At 40.9% G+C, this 15,306-nt stretch overlaps 1 protein-coding gene across 3 annotated transcripts in view; it reads left to right on the forward strand.

Annotated features, from left to right (window-relative positions):
- The first annotated feature begins 157 nt into the window (after positions 1–157).
- Pik3c2a (phosphatidylinositol-4-phosphate 3-kinase catalytic subunit type 2 alpha) overlaps positions 158–15,306 on the forward strand; it is a 112,625-nt gene continuing 97,476 nt past the window's right edge. For 2 of the 3 annotated variants that reach the window (XM_052763112.1, XM_052763111.1), the window contains exons 1-2: positions 158–323; positions 945–1,035. The gene's annotated coding sequence lies outside the window, so the exon portion shown is untranslated. The remainder of the gene's footprint in view (positions 324–944; positions 1,036–15,306) is intronic. The other variant, XM_052763113.1, reaches the window with a different exon arrangement.

Genomic DNA, 15,306 nt, shown 5'->3' on the forward strand with positions numbered 1-15,306 from the left:
CAGGCCGCGACCAGACACCCATTCCCCGGGGCAACTACTCCAGCCCGCAACCTCCCCGCGGCTGCCTCGCGGGCCCCGCCTGCGCCCCGCCCACCACCTCAGGTAGGCCGTCCGCGTCAGCCAATCGCAAAGCTCCCAAGCATGGGGGGCGGTGCCTGTGCCATCGGAAGTGACGTGCAGTGCTCGGCTGGCCGCGGAGTCAGTCGAAGCTCTCCTCCGCGGCCGGCTGAGCCAGCTGAGGCGGGGGGGAAAAAACATGGCTCGGACCCTGGAAGGCGCGAAGGCTCGGGTTGCGGTGGAGACCGAGGCTCCCGCAGCGTGAGGTGAGGGGCGGCGGGTGCGTGTGGAGCGGGGCCTGGCGCTGCGCGGCCGCCGAGGGACCCAGAGGGGAGGGACCGCGGCCGCGGTGCCCCTTGGTCGCTCCATCCTCTCTGACTCGTTCCTCGGGCCCCCGTCCCCCACCCGGCGGTCGCCAGAGCCCCGCGCCAGGCCCCTTTGTCGTGAGCCGCAGGGCGCTGCTGTCCCTCAGGGGGAGGGGAAGCCACCCCACGGTCTCCGGGACAGTGAGGGAGCTGCGGCGGCGAGTCCCAGTCTCCGCTCCAGACTGTTCTGGAGAGTGGTTATTGAACTTCTGCTATGGCCTCTTCCTCCTCACTCAGCTCTGTCTTTGGAGCCTCGGGTGGTTCTTTTTCTTTTCCTGGGACCCTTCACCTCCTTACCTTAAAACAAAAATCCAGACTCTACTTGCTTTGGGAATGCAATAACATTTATGTGTATTTTAGCGCATCATCTTTCTGGGAAGGCATTAGAGTGAGAATATTTAACTCTTCCTAGGTGACTGGAGAACAAGAAATAATTGAAGAGGTGGAGAGTACACACGGTAGTTCTTTCCCTGTGTTGTCTTGATAGAAGGTGGAATTCTAATTATTTTATTTTTATTTTAGACAGTGGGTGTTTGAATTGAGTAACACGAAGAAGGAAGCTTCTCTGTTTGAACAAGATTACTTGTTAAAGAGTATCTCAAAATCTTTCCAGGTGGGTGTTAGGAGAAAAACTGCCTTGGGAAAAATTATTGAATGTATGGGAACATCACAGGAAAACAAAACAAAACAAACCAACTATTCTTAGAGGGTTGGTGAAATAGTGTATGGGAAGAGAGGCCGCACAGAGGTCCTGGAACACTGATTCCAAGGAAGACTTTGTACTCTTCCCTCCCTGATGATGGTTCAGTCTCCACAAGAAACTGTTCAGCAGCGCTGCTGTAGATGGAGTTGGTGTGGTTATTCAAGGTTACAAACTACCCTGAAGTGCCTTGGTTTAGATTTTCAAATTTTTGAAACTGTCTGCGTGCTTGACATTCAGTGTTTTGAACACTGGAAAGCACTGTAATTGATAAAGAGATATTTGTTAGCTTAAACTTAGTTCCAAAGTGATTTTAACATAGGTACAAAGTATATAGAGAGCTTCCACAAATTCCATCAGTGTTGACTAACTTAACTCAGAAGCAGTTTGTCTTGGGAAATCGTCCGCTGTCTTGGGCATGGTGGTGCACTCTGTAATTTGCAGTACTTGCCTGCATTGCAGAGCTATGGTAGGAGGGTCAAATTTAAGGCCAGCCGAGGCTACCTAGTGAGACACTGTCAATGAAATAATAATAGAAAGAAGAAAATGTTCTGTTATATTTGCTTTGTGTACATGTTGCTTGTAGTTTAATTTGCAGTCAGACTTTAATCGTCCCAGACTTTTTTCAGTTTCACAGAGCATAAAGGTTGGCATGTTTGCTTTCAGGATTTTAGAAACAACTAACTTTCTGAAAGTGTATTGAGTGTATGATTGTTGCTTCTTCTATTTAGGGTTTCAAATTTTCCATTCAGTTTAATGATGCTGTGTACATTTCTGTGCCCAGGAGTAAATCTGGCACATTGTTTTGTATGTAGTAAGTAGCACATTCAGTTAGTAAATTTGTACCTCAAGACAGTCTGATTTCTAAGAGCTCAGAGTTTTCTCTTATCAGAGATCAGACCAACCCCTGAGATCAGGAGAGGTGCGAAGCACTTCCTTAAAATCCTTTAGCATCACACCTGTAGAGATGAGCCTGAGCTATAGGAGACCCTGTCCCCAAACACAGAACCAAAGCAAAACAACAAAGCTTTGTGAGCTGAGTGTGTAGCTGAGAATTAGTGCTTGCCTACCACAAGGCCCCTGGGTTTGATTCTCAGTACTCTCAGAATGAAGTTGTAATTTGTCTTGCTTTGATAAGACAACAATCTGTTTTACTAATTTGTCATATTCCCAAAAGAAATTTAAGACAGGCAAATGATGTCCCTCCCACCCCCCCCTTAACCCCCCCCCCCCCCACCCCCGTACTAAGAAATGAACCCAGGGCTTAAGCAAAACACTCTTACCACTTAGTTTGGTGGTTTCATTTGACAGTTGTAACTGACTTGGGCCACAAACACACCCTCAGAAACTGGGGAATGAGGAGAAGAGAGAAAGAAAGCAAAGTAGAAGTTGTCCAGTCTACCTGGGAAGACAGTTTAGCAAGTTCTAACACTGTAGTTATAATGACAGTGGTGGATTCAAAGTGCTAAGAAGGATGTGATCTTCTGGGTGGGCTCTGATGAGAAAGATTATGCTCAAATTGAGGCTTACAGAATGAGTTTTCTATTAATGAAGGCAGGATGGGTAAAAGTGATCAGGTCCTAAATTCTTTTCCATTACCTCCAAGTGGTAAGGTAATTGAGCAAAGTGCTTAATAACTGGTATTTATTTGATAATATTCATATACAATGTTCTTTTAGTGGGAATCATGGTCTCACTTGGAAATACTGCCCCAAATAGGTGTCTTTTATGTTGTTCATAGGATTATGGTTGAGGCTAAAAGAAACCTCTTAGTTTTCCTTGCTTATGTAGGAGTCACATTTTTGTTTGCTTGCTTGCTTGCTTTTTTTTGTTGTTTTGAGACAGGCTCTCTCTGTGTATCCCTGGCTCTCCTAGAACTCACCATGTAGACCAGGCTGGCCTTGAACTCACAGAGAACCACCTGCCTCTGCCTCCTGTGTGCTGAGATTAAAGGCAGCATGCACCACCACATCTGGGCCGGTCGATATTTTGTATACTTGGTAATCTTTTTTTGCAATGTTATTTCTTGATTTAAAATTTCAATTTCATATATGTATGTAATATACTTTGATATTTCCACCCCTTCCCCTGTTATCCTCGTTTATCTCTTCCCTGTGAACCTCTTCTTCCTTCCAACTACTTTCATGTCCTCCTTTTTCCCTTTTGTAGAAAAATTTTAATTAGGGTGTTTGCATGAGCATGGATGGGTGGTTATTTACTTGAGTAAAGGCTGCTATCCAGGGGTTGCACCACTGAGGAATATGACTTCCCCAGCCCTAGAAACCATTCCTATAGCTCCTTGAGAGTGGGGTGGGCTTAAAGTTCCCTTCCCAATCTATGATGGAACATTAATGGGCCCAGTCTTATGCAGGTCTTGTGGCATTGCTTCTGTCCTTAATGGTTGCAGCAAGCCATGTCATGTCCTGAAGACTGTTTTACATCATTCTTTCCCATACTCTGGCTCTTATATTCTTTCAACCTCTCTTCCTCAGTATTACCTGAGTTTTGGAGGGATGCTACTGATGTCCTGTATAAGGCCAAGCCCTTAGCAGGGAGTTGTTTTCAGCACATTGACTAGTCATAAGTCTCATTATCTTACATCCTCTGCAAACAGAAGCCCTGATCTACACTGAGAATAGCACTAATTTATATAAACATAAATATCTAGAGGGCAGTTTAATACTGTCCACTTAGCAAAATAACAGTAATAGGTTCCTCTCCTTGGGCCTATGATCTCTATATATCTGCAGTACAAGACATGAATTTCTCTGTGGAGTGGGCCTCAAATCCAATTAGAAGCAGTTGGTTGCCCTCATAACATTTGTGCTAGCTAATTTATGTCAACTTGACACAGGCTGGAGTCATCTGAGAGGAGGGAACCCTAATTGAGAAAGTGCCTCCTCAAGATCTGGCTGTAGGCAAGCCTGTAGAGCATTTTCTTATTAGTGATTGATGTGGGAAGGTCCAGCCCATTGTGGGTGGGGCCACCCCTGGGCTGGTGGTCCTGGGTTCTATAAGAAAGCAGACTGAGCAAGCCAGTAAGCAGTACACATCTGTGGCCTCTGAATCTGCTTCTGCCTCCAAGTTCCTGCCCTGTTTGAGTTCCTGTCTTGTCTTCCTTCAATGATGAACAGTGATTTGCAAGCATAAGCCAAATAAACCCTTTCCTCTCCAATTTGCTTTTGGTCTTGGTGTTTCATCACAGCAATAGTACCCCTAACTAAGACAACAGCAATGCCACTATTGCACCAGTGGGCACATCTTAGCCAGGAGGTTAGTATTATAGCTTACAGGATTCATACCAGAGTAAGAGTGTTGATGACTTTTCCAGTAACCTGCATAATGCCTTCTGACATGGTAAAAAGTAGGTAGCAAGGAGGAAGTTTCCAGCTCAGCTGTAGCTTGATTTCTGTATGTCCTACAACCAGAAGTGTTTGGTGTCTTCAGCAATAGTGTCTTATTACCTTGTTCTGGTTGGCAACGGAGAGCAATAGCAATAGCCTGTATGGGGGGGGGGGGGGGGGGGGGCTTCGTTATCCAACAAACTTACTTACTAAGGGGTATCGTATACCATCCCTGACACTAGGATTTTTGTTTTAATTTTTTGGGACATTATCCACTCAGGGTCTTACTGTGTAGCCCTGGCCTGGAATTTGCCATGTAAAGAAGCCTTAAACTCACAGAGCTCTGCCTTCCCCTGCCTCTTGACTGCTGAGATTAAAGGCATGTGCCACCACACCCAGCCTATGTGTTGTTTCTGATGTGGTAGATTAAAAAAAAAATGAGATGTACACAGAGACATTTTTGACAGTTAAAACGGAAATAAATACAACTGTGAACTGCTTTCTGGATTTCTTTTTCCTTTTGTAGGTAGGGCCTCATGAAGCCTATGCTGGCTTCAGACTGTAGCTGAGGAGGACCATGAAGTCTAGCTCCTCCTGCTTCTATCTACCAAGTGCTAGGATGACAGGCACCACTATAACCCACCTTGGATTTCTTAAAAATTTAAATTCAGCTATTTGGATCTAAAATAAATGGAATTTTAAAAATACGTTTTAAATAAATTTAAAATCAATTTTTGTTGGCTTAGCTCTTGGTATTTATCTCTTAATTTTGAGAATACATTAAAATACTATTTAATCAACATCCTTACTGTTAAACAGTAATACTTTCTGTAAGTCTTACTGTGAGATGCGGTCTTATAATTTAGTTCAGATTGGCTCAGAACTGGAGTAGTCCTCCTGCTCCAGCCTTCCAAGTGCTGCATTATGGACATGAAGTACCATTATCTTATGCAATTCAGGCTGTCCTGGAACTTGTTGGCCTGCCTCAGCCTCCTAAGTGCATGAAATTACAGGCACACACATACCTAGCTTAACAGTTACGCTATAGAAACAATTAAGTAGTGTATAATATGTATCCACTATAATATTGAATCAAGTAGTGTATATTGAGATTTGTTAGAAACAAACACTAGAAGTAGATAGCTTAAACTGGTGGTTGTCAACCTATGGGTTGCAACCCCTTGGGGTGTTGAACAACCCTTTCACAGCATTCATCTAAGACAATCAGAGAACACAGATATTAACATTGTAATTCATAACAGTAGCAAAATTAGTTATGAAGTAGCAATGAAAATTTTATGGTTGGGGGTCACCTCAACATGAGGAACTGTATTAAAGGGTTACAGCATTGGGAACCACTGACTTAGACCAACAATAATAAAAGCCTGATGTTTGCATTGATTGCTGATTATAGCTTAACTAATGCTTCTATTCCTCAAGACCTTATTATTCAAATAAATAGTAAATATTCTTGTCTTCTTGGAGAAGAAAATGAGGCCTAAATATATTTTGACTTATGTAGCATAGTGTCTAGAAGGCACTGCTTGAATCCAGTGCTGGCCCAGTGTTCTTTTCACTGTGTTTTTTAAGTTGGTGTTTTAATGTTCACATGTAGCCTAGTTTTGGAGTGTTTATTAAAAGATGAGCAAGTTTATAGTCCAACCTGGAGAAACCAATTATAATCCATATGACAATATTTTTCTGAGATAGGGTCACAGAGCCTAGGCTGGATTTGAACTTGCTATATGGTCAAAGATGACCTTGAACTCTTGATTTTCCTGCTTCTACTTACCAAGTACTGGCATTGCAGGTATGCACACCTGACCGACCTTCCTTTCTTCCGTCCATCCCTCCCTCCCTCCCTCCCACCCACCCACCCAGCCACTCACTTACCTACCCACCCACCCACCCACCCACCCACCCACCCACCCACCCCACCTACCTACCTACCTACCTACCTACCTACCTACCTACCTACCTTTTTCTTCTTTCAAGAAATGGTCTCACAGTGTAGCCAGCCTGTGCTGGGCTTGAGCTTAGAGTAATCCTATTGTCTCTGCCTCATGAATGTTAGAGTTATATTGTGGGCCACATGTGTCTAAGAAATCATTATTAAAGTTCCACTGCGTAATGAGAGAACAAAGCAAAACCACAACCTTCTTTCCAGGTGAAAGTATATGAAAATGAATGAGAGGAGATCATGCTGATAATGCCTTCTGGTGATGAGGGACTAGAAAATGAGTGATGTTTCAAAAAATGCAGTCTAATTAGGAATCAGGAAAATGCTTTTTTCAAATGTTCTATTTTCAGTTTGGGAGAGTAAGTAAACATGTATGCTCTTCCTACAAGATAAGCTCTGAAGTAGACCTAACTATTCTTAGAAACAAAACCACAGTGCTGTGAGTGGCTGTAACTGCATTGGTTTATTTATTAAGTCACTCTATCTGTTCAGAGTAGAATTTATGACTGTTCTGATAAGCACTTTATAGTTTAATGCATAAATCTGTTTTACACTATTGTGCTAAGTGGAAAAGGGTGATTTTTTTTTTAGCTCCAGGGAATACACAATTTGTACTTTCTCTCTTTTTTTGGAGGGAAGATTCTCACTGGTAACTCAGGATAGACTTGAAGACTCCCCCCCCAATCCTTCTGTCTTGGTCTCTGAATGCTGGAATTACAGTTGTGTACCCCATACCTGGCTTGGAATGATCCACTTTTGTCTGACTAGACCTCCTCCCCTTCCCCTTTTGCATGCTAGAATACTAGATGAGTGCTCTGCCATGAAGTTCTTAGACTAAAAAATTCTGTGTGTATTGAAATGTTTGACAGTGGTTGCTCTTCTGTTATTGTTTTTGAGTTACGCATTCATTCTGTAGCCTAGGTTGGCCTTGAACTCATGGCACTCCTACTGCCCCAGCCTTTTAAGTGCTAGGGTTGCAGGTGTGAACCACCACACCCACTAACTGCAGTTGATTTTCTTTTTCCAGTCATAGCTATTGAGGTATGTTTTAATATATAAAACCCATACATTCATCTAACTAGACATCTGTGCTCCCAAAGAGCACTTCATGGAACATTGAAAACACCAGTCACAGAATTGGCACCACAGCAGCTAGACAGAGAAATGCAGGACTGGGGATCTGGCTTCATTGCTAATGTGCTTGCCTAGCTTTTGTGGAGCTCTGAGATCAAGTTTGGTGGCTCACACCTGTGGTCTTAGTGCTCAACAGATAGAGGCAAAAAGATCAGGAGTTCATGGTTATCCGTTGCTACTTAGTGTATTGAGTCTGGGGCAACCTGAGCTACTAGAGGACCCTGTCAGCAAAAAGGGAGTAGAAAAGAAAGAAAGATTGTGTTCGTTTTGAGTTAGATTCTAGTTTTGTAGATCAGGCTGGCCTTTAACTTCTTGATTCTCCTACCTTAGCCTTCTGAGAGCTAGGATTAAAAGCATGTGAACCTGGACCCAGTGGGTACATGATACTGGGACTTGAACCCAGGGCCCTGTACCTACTGGATAAGAACTCTGCTACTGAACTATACCCTCAAGTCAGTCTCAGTCTTAGATACTCTCTCTGTCTCTGTCTGTCTGTCTGTCTGTCTGTCTGTCTCTCTCTCTCTCTCTCACACACACACACACACACACACACACACACACACACACACACACACACAGAGAGAGAGAGAGAGAGAGAGAGAGAGAGAGAGAGAGAGAGAGAGAGATTTGCTCATTTATAGTTCAGTGGCATTAGTTACAATGCTGTCTATCACCACTGTCTATTTAAAAAAAACTTTTATCACTGCAAAATGAAACTCTGAACATTAAACTGTAACTATTCCATCTTACCAGCCTCTTCTTTCCTTGATAACCATTACTCTACTTTGTTTCTGAATTTCTTTTTTTTAAAATAATTTATTTATTTTTATTTTATGTGTGTTGATTGGTATTTTGCCTGCATGCATGTTTATGTGGAGTTACAGACAGTTGTGAACTGCCATGTGGGTGCTGGGAATTGAACCCAGGTCCTCTGGAGGAACAGCCAGTGCTCTTAACCAGTGAGCCATCTCTCCAGCCCTGTTTCTGAATTTCTTATTCTAGATATTTTCTATAAGTGGAATGATACCATATTTTGTTTGCTTTGTTTGGTTTATTTCATTTAGTATGTCTTTTTTTTTTTTTTTTTTGGTTTTTCAAGACAGGGTTTCTCTGTGTAGCTTTGCGCCTCTCCTGGAACTCACTTGGTAGCCCAGGCTGGCCTCGAACTCACAGAGATCCGCCTGGCTCTGCCTCCCGAGTGCTGGGATTAAAGGCGTGCGCCACCACCGCCCGGCCCATTTAGTATGTCTTTAAGGATCATCTATAGTATAGTATTTGTCATTATTTTTATGACTAGATAATATTCTGTTCTATGCATATACCATATTTTGTATATCAATTCATTGATGGATATTTGGTTATTTCATCTATTGGCTATTGTAAATAATGATGCTTATACTAAGATCGCACACTGTTTGGTCAGCACAGTGTCCTTAAACAGATTGATGTGTAAATATAAATGTCTGTTTTCAGTTCTTTTGAGTAGGAGTAGCATTGCTGGTTCAAACAACAATTATGTTTACATTCTAGAGGAAGCACACAAAAGTGTTTTTCAGAGTGGCTGCACCATTTTGCAACCCTTATCAGCAAAATATGAGAGTTTCAGTTTCTGCATATATGTGTCACTACTTCATATTTTCCATTAAAAAAATTATAGTCGTCGGCCAGGTGGTGGTGGCGCACGCCTTTAATCCCAGCACTCGGGAGGCAGAGCCAGGCGGATCTCTGTGAGTTCGAGGCCAGCCTGGTCTACAAAGTGAGTTCCAGGAAAGGCGCAAAGCTACACAGAGAAACCCTGTCTCGAAAAACCAAAAAAAAAAAAAAAAATTATAGTCGTCAAGTAGGTTTGAAGTGTGTCTGGTTGTGGTTTTGATTTGCATCTCCCTTCTGACTAATATTGCTCAGCATCTTTTCATGGGCTTGGACTTCTTTTTTTTTTTTAAAGATTTATTTATTTATTATATATGTATGCCTGCAGGCCAGAAGAGGGCACCAGATCTCACTACAGATCCTTGTGAGCCACCATGTGGTTGCTGGGAATTGAACTCAGGACCTCTGGAAGAGCAGCCAGTGCTCTTAACCTCTGAGCCATCTCTCCAGTCCAGGCTTGGACTTCTTAGTGTTGGAGCATATCGATGCTCATTTCAATGGTTGGACACCAATACACACACACATATATACAAATATATTCACGCATGCTAGTAAGCACTCTATATCAACTAAGCACATTCCCAGCTTGGCTCAGTTTTTTATTGTTTATTACTGTTCCTTACTTTGTGATTCTTAGTTGTGTTTCTCAGTTTTAATTTTTCTCCTCTTTTAAGCCATGTTGAAAATGGAGGCATATATCATAACATTTAGCACAAAAGGTTTACTGTTATTTGTCATGTTGAAATTTTGGTAATGTCAAGGTATATTTAATGATTCATGTCAAATGAATGAACAGAAAAGTAGTCCAAAGTTCAGCAATTATCTGCACTAAGTACTTCTGTTGGGAAACCAAGTTAGAGTGCAAACTTTGTGGTCAGCATGTTGCCTTTCAGAATAAGCTTCTTTCTGTGACTGTGTCTTCTCTTCCTTGACCCCTCCTACTCATATGCAATAAGACCCTTGTCTAGGCACAGAAGGTTGTTGTGGCTATATTCTGGATGTTCAAAATGTTGCTCTTAAGGGCTGAGAGTGGAACAATGATTAGTGCTTATTAGATTACTGTATAGCCATTGCTTGTTGCCAAGATAGAAGACTTAAGCTCTTTATTAATATACTTATACAAAACATTTTAAACTTTAAAAATATGGCCTGGCAAGATGAGTTAGTGGGTAAAGAAACTTAACCACCAAGCCTGACAACCTGAGTTGGATCCCTGGGATCCATGTAGTGGAAAGAGAGAACCAACTCACAAAGCATGAGCACCCCTACATACCTCATACACACATATGATTTAATTAAAATACAGGTAGGATTAGTTGCTTCCCACTCCATTCTTGAACTTCCATGCTCCTCTCTTTACAGTTTATGTGGCAAGCACTTTATCCACTGAGCCATCTCACTGTCTCTGACCTGGCAGGTACTGGAGTTCTGGAAGTCCTTACCTGCTTTTTCTTCCTTTTGAGACAGGGTTACACTATGTAGGCCTGGCTGGCCTAGAACTCTCTAGGTGGAGCAAGCTGACATTAAAATTATAGTGAACCTCCTGAGTACTAGAATTACAAGTGTGAGATACCATGCTGGCTTTCCCTGTCTTTAAGATCATGAAGAATCTTGGGGAAACTCTTCTTAGTTTTTCCCATGCTTCATTTCGTTTCAGTACTAAAAATAAAAATAACATCTACCTCCCCAGCTAAATGATTTTTTGTTTTTCCATTTCACTTACTGACTAAACTTAGCATGTTCTGTTTAAATCAAATGACTTCTACCATTTCCATTGCCAACATCCTTACTCCAAGTCATAGGTAGTTCCTTCATTTTATCTGCTTATTTGTCTCTTGTGTCTCCCTATTTCCCTCCCTCTTTTTGCCAAGCAACCCATAGCCCTTTCCACGCTAGGCAAAGCTCTCTTCTGTTGATCTATATCCCAAGCTATCCATTTTTGTTTTCATTTGTCCATTTTCTACAGAATAGTAGAGGTTTTTTAGACAGGGTAAATTCATGTGCATAAAGTCTATCTCTGTCTTCCTTGCCCAGGCTGACTTACAACTCTATATGTAAGCTTGTGGGTAGCCTTGAACTTGAACTGGCAGTCCTTTCTCAGTCTCCTCACTGCTGAGATTACAAGTGTGAGCCTCAATGCCAGTGATTCTCAACCTTCCTAATCCTGCAACCCTTTAATACTTTTCCTGTTATGGTGACCCCAAACATAAATTTATTTTTGTTGTTACTTCCTAACTGTTAGGTTGCTACTTTTATGAACTATAAGGTAAATATCCGTGTTTTCTAATGGCCTTAGGCGACCCCTGTGAAAGGGTTGTTTGACAACCCCCTCCCCCAAAAGGGTTGCTACCCACAGGTTGACAACAACTGCTCTATGCCCTGCTGTCAATTTTATTTGGTTCTTTGTAGTTGTCTATTACAAGGGTTATATAATATATGAGCTGATTTTGATTGATCTAGAGTATTTAAAACTTACATAGAGCTACTCAAACTGCAAATAAATAGATAAAATAACTTTGGAGAAGAACCATGACATCTCATCAGCAAAATATGGATTCTGAACACTAACATGATTCTATAGATCTATGTTGTCAGCCTCACTAACAAGCTTGTCCTGTCTCTAGGAAGTTCTTCAGTCCTGCTTCCTGTCTTTCTGTGTTTCAGATCTGCCTTATTGTCTTTATTATTACCTCACCTCTGAGGGCATAATGCCCATAAGACTACCCTCATGTCAAACATGAACTGCACACTGAAAGGCAGAGTTCTCCAAACCACCCTTAGGTTTGATAATCTGTTAGGATACATAAAACTTGCTGAACGCTGTTATACTTGTGGTTAATGGTTTATTACAGGGAAAGGATAGATTAAAATCAACCAAGGAAAAGAGCATGTAGAGCAAAGTCCAGGAGTGTTCCCAACGTGGAACTTCTGGTAGTTTTTTTCCCCATGAAGTCAGAATGTGTTATGCTCTCAGTATCTGTGTGTAATAGTATGCATGGAGTATCGGCAACCAGGGATTCTCACATGAATTTCAGGAACCAGATTCTTTTTCTCAGTATGTCTTCATTACATAGGCATGGTTGGTAGAGTGCCCATGTGGTTGAACTCAGTCTCCAGGTTGAATTTAGATCACACTATCACCCAGAGTTTTTCCTATCCCAAGTCATATAGTTGGTCGTTCTAGATGGCCAGTCCCACTAAGCAATGGCATTCCTATCAGGTATGTCAAAATAGACTTCTTTCTAGACAAGGCTAAATTATTTATACAGTATATAAAATTAAGCTTACTTCAGTCAAGCATGGGGACTAGTGCCTATAATCCATGCACTCAGGAAGTGAAGGCAGGAGAATCAGGAGTTCAAGACCAGCCTGAAATACATGAGATAAACACACAACTCTTCATAACCCTTTACTTTCTTAAAGAATGTACCATCTATGTAATAAATTGATTTGACACTAACTTCACACATCTTACTACAGGTAGTTGTAAACTATTTGACATAGATGCATTGGATATCATAATTTCTCTCTGGGAAGTGAACTCCGGTTGTTTTCAATAGCAGTGCAGACTCTTATGTACTAAGCCATCTCTCCAGTCCTGTGGATTTAATTTAATTTAATGAATTTTTTTTTGAGATAAGGAATCACTATATAGACCAGGTTGGTCTTGAATTTACAGAGCTCTGCCTCTGCCTCTGCCTCCTGAGTGCTGAGATCAATAGCATGTGCCATTACACCTGGTCTGAGTGAAATTTTTTTTGTTGTTGTTTTTGTGACAGGTTTTCATGTAGTCCTGGCTGTCTTGGAACTCCATATAGACTAGGCTATCCTCAAACTCACAGAGATCCTCCTGCTTCTGCCTCCAAAATGCTTTGATTAAGTGTGAACTTTTAGGAGAATGTATTTCAATAAGTCTGTTTCTCATAAAGTCACTGAGAAGCCTTTGGATTTCCCCATGTGTTTTTTTCCAGTCTTTATCTTGACTCTCTAGATTCTGATAATACTGACCATTAGAGCATTTTATTTCTCTATTTCACTATCATTCTTTTCCAGTTTCCTACTATTATTGGTTCTCTAGATTTCTCTTTTGCTTCTCTTTTCATTTTCTACATTCTATGAGGGCAGTATCAATTGCTTTCATGTCTTTAGGTCTTTAGATGCACATAGATGTCACCTAGGTTTTTTTTATCTCTAGCAAAATTGCTCTATTGAACTCAAGGCCCGTTATATCTACTTCCCAAGCAGACATGAAGTATACTTCTCACAGGAGTAATGTATTTTGATCCAACTAAAAGGGATCATATGGCTTTGAAAAACAGCGCATGCACATGATGTTCATGTGCACGAGAAGGAAATGGCTGGCTTACAGTTTGTCCCTTTAAGGTAGCTCCCAGGCTGGGATAGAGAGCTTGCCTAGCACATGTGAGGTCTCAAACTCAATCCCTAGTACTACTCCCAAATCTCTAAAGTTACCAAGATATTTGTTGGTTTACAGCAGACTTTGAGAGCCTGAGGGAGGTGGGTTGCCATGGATTCAAGACCAGCTTAAGCAATACAGTAAAATTTTGTCTCATAAAACAAAACAGTGAGAAGAAAAAATATACAGTTATATTTGTGCTTTGTATAAGGTGTATATTAAATATGTTCCTGTTTAGAACTTGGGTACATCTCAATATGCAAATATTCTAAAATGTGAAATAGTTCTTGTCTCAAGCATTTCAGATAGAGAATAGTCAACCAGTAGTTTGATTTTTCCTGTTTGATCCATTATTTCTTTTTCTTACCTTACTGTACTGTCTAGAACTGGTTAAAATGTTGAATTAAGGTGATAGTTGGCATTCTGCTTTTGTTTATGACCATAAGGAAAACTTCAAGGTTTCCCTTTAAGTATGAGTTGATACCTTCACTAGAGGAAGGAGCTTCCCTTCTGCTCATCACCAGTTAAGATAACTACCATAATAAGCACATATTTTATTTAAAATATGTATTTTGTTTTAAGTGTTTTGCTTTTGAGACAGGTTCTCATATAGCTCAGACTGACCTTGGACTCTGTTATATATAGCTGAGGATGCTGTGGTTTGAATCCCAGCCCCTACATGGCAGCTAACAACCGTTTGTAATTCCAGTACCAAGGGGATCTGATGCTTTCTTCTGGCTGGTATTGGCATTCCATGCATGTGGTACACAGACATACATACAGTCAAAATACTCATACGCATAAAATAAATACATAGCTGAGGGTGATCGTGAACTCCTGACCTTCTTCCCTCCACTTCCTGAGTTCTGGGGTTACAGGCTTGTGCTACCACACTGATTTTAATTTTTTTTTTTTGGCTTGACCATTATTGCCAGATACTTCAGTTTCCTGATGTATATTTATGTGTTACTGTTTTCTTCTCTGATCTTTATTAACCTCATCATCTATTTTACTGTAAATTTTTAAATTTCATAAAATAGTTTCTTAGTTCATTATTTTCTCATTCATGAATTGGAGATATAGTTTGATATGAAGGTTTAGTATAGTTTAATTGCTGTTGTCTCAATAAGAGCAAGTGTATTAGGCATCTTTACTTTTTTATGAACTGCATATTTAGACTCTTTCATTTTACTACATTGTTGTCAATTTTTTTCCCTAATGGTTCTCTGTTATATATTATGAAGATTAATTCCTGCTGTACATTGTAAGTAGAAAATTCTTTCTTCTTGGGTTATTGCTTTCCACAGACATTTTATAGTTAAGTTCTTTATTTTGCTTTTCATCACTGAGAACAGTGCAGGGTGCATATTATGCATCTAGGAAACATCATTGAGGAAGTGAACAAATTTCACGGTGCTTTCCTTTGTCACGTTATTTATTAAAATGTTTATATACCAGACTGGAGAGATGACTGAGTGGTTGAGAGTACTTAGTATTCTTGCAGAGAATTCAATTCAGTTTCCAGCATGTATGTGGAAGTTTACAACCATCTATAACTCCAGTGCTAGGAGATTTGAAATCCTCTTCTGGCCTCTGTGGATACCAGGCATACAAGCAGTATACATTCATGCATGTATGTTGCCAAACAGTGATGTACATGATTAAAAATAAATATTTTT

This window comes from Peromyscus californicus, unplaced genomic scaffold (assembly GCF_007827085.1).
Source record: "Peromyscus californicus insignis strain IS unplaced genomic scaffold, ASM782708v3 Scaffold_4__1_contigs__length_199733344, whole genome shotgun sequence".
NCBI classification, from domain to species: Eukaryota; Metazoa; Chordata; class Mammalia; order Rodentia; family Cricetidae; genus Peromyscus; species Peromyscus californicus.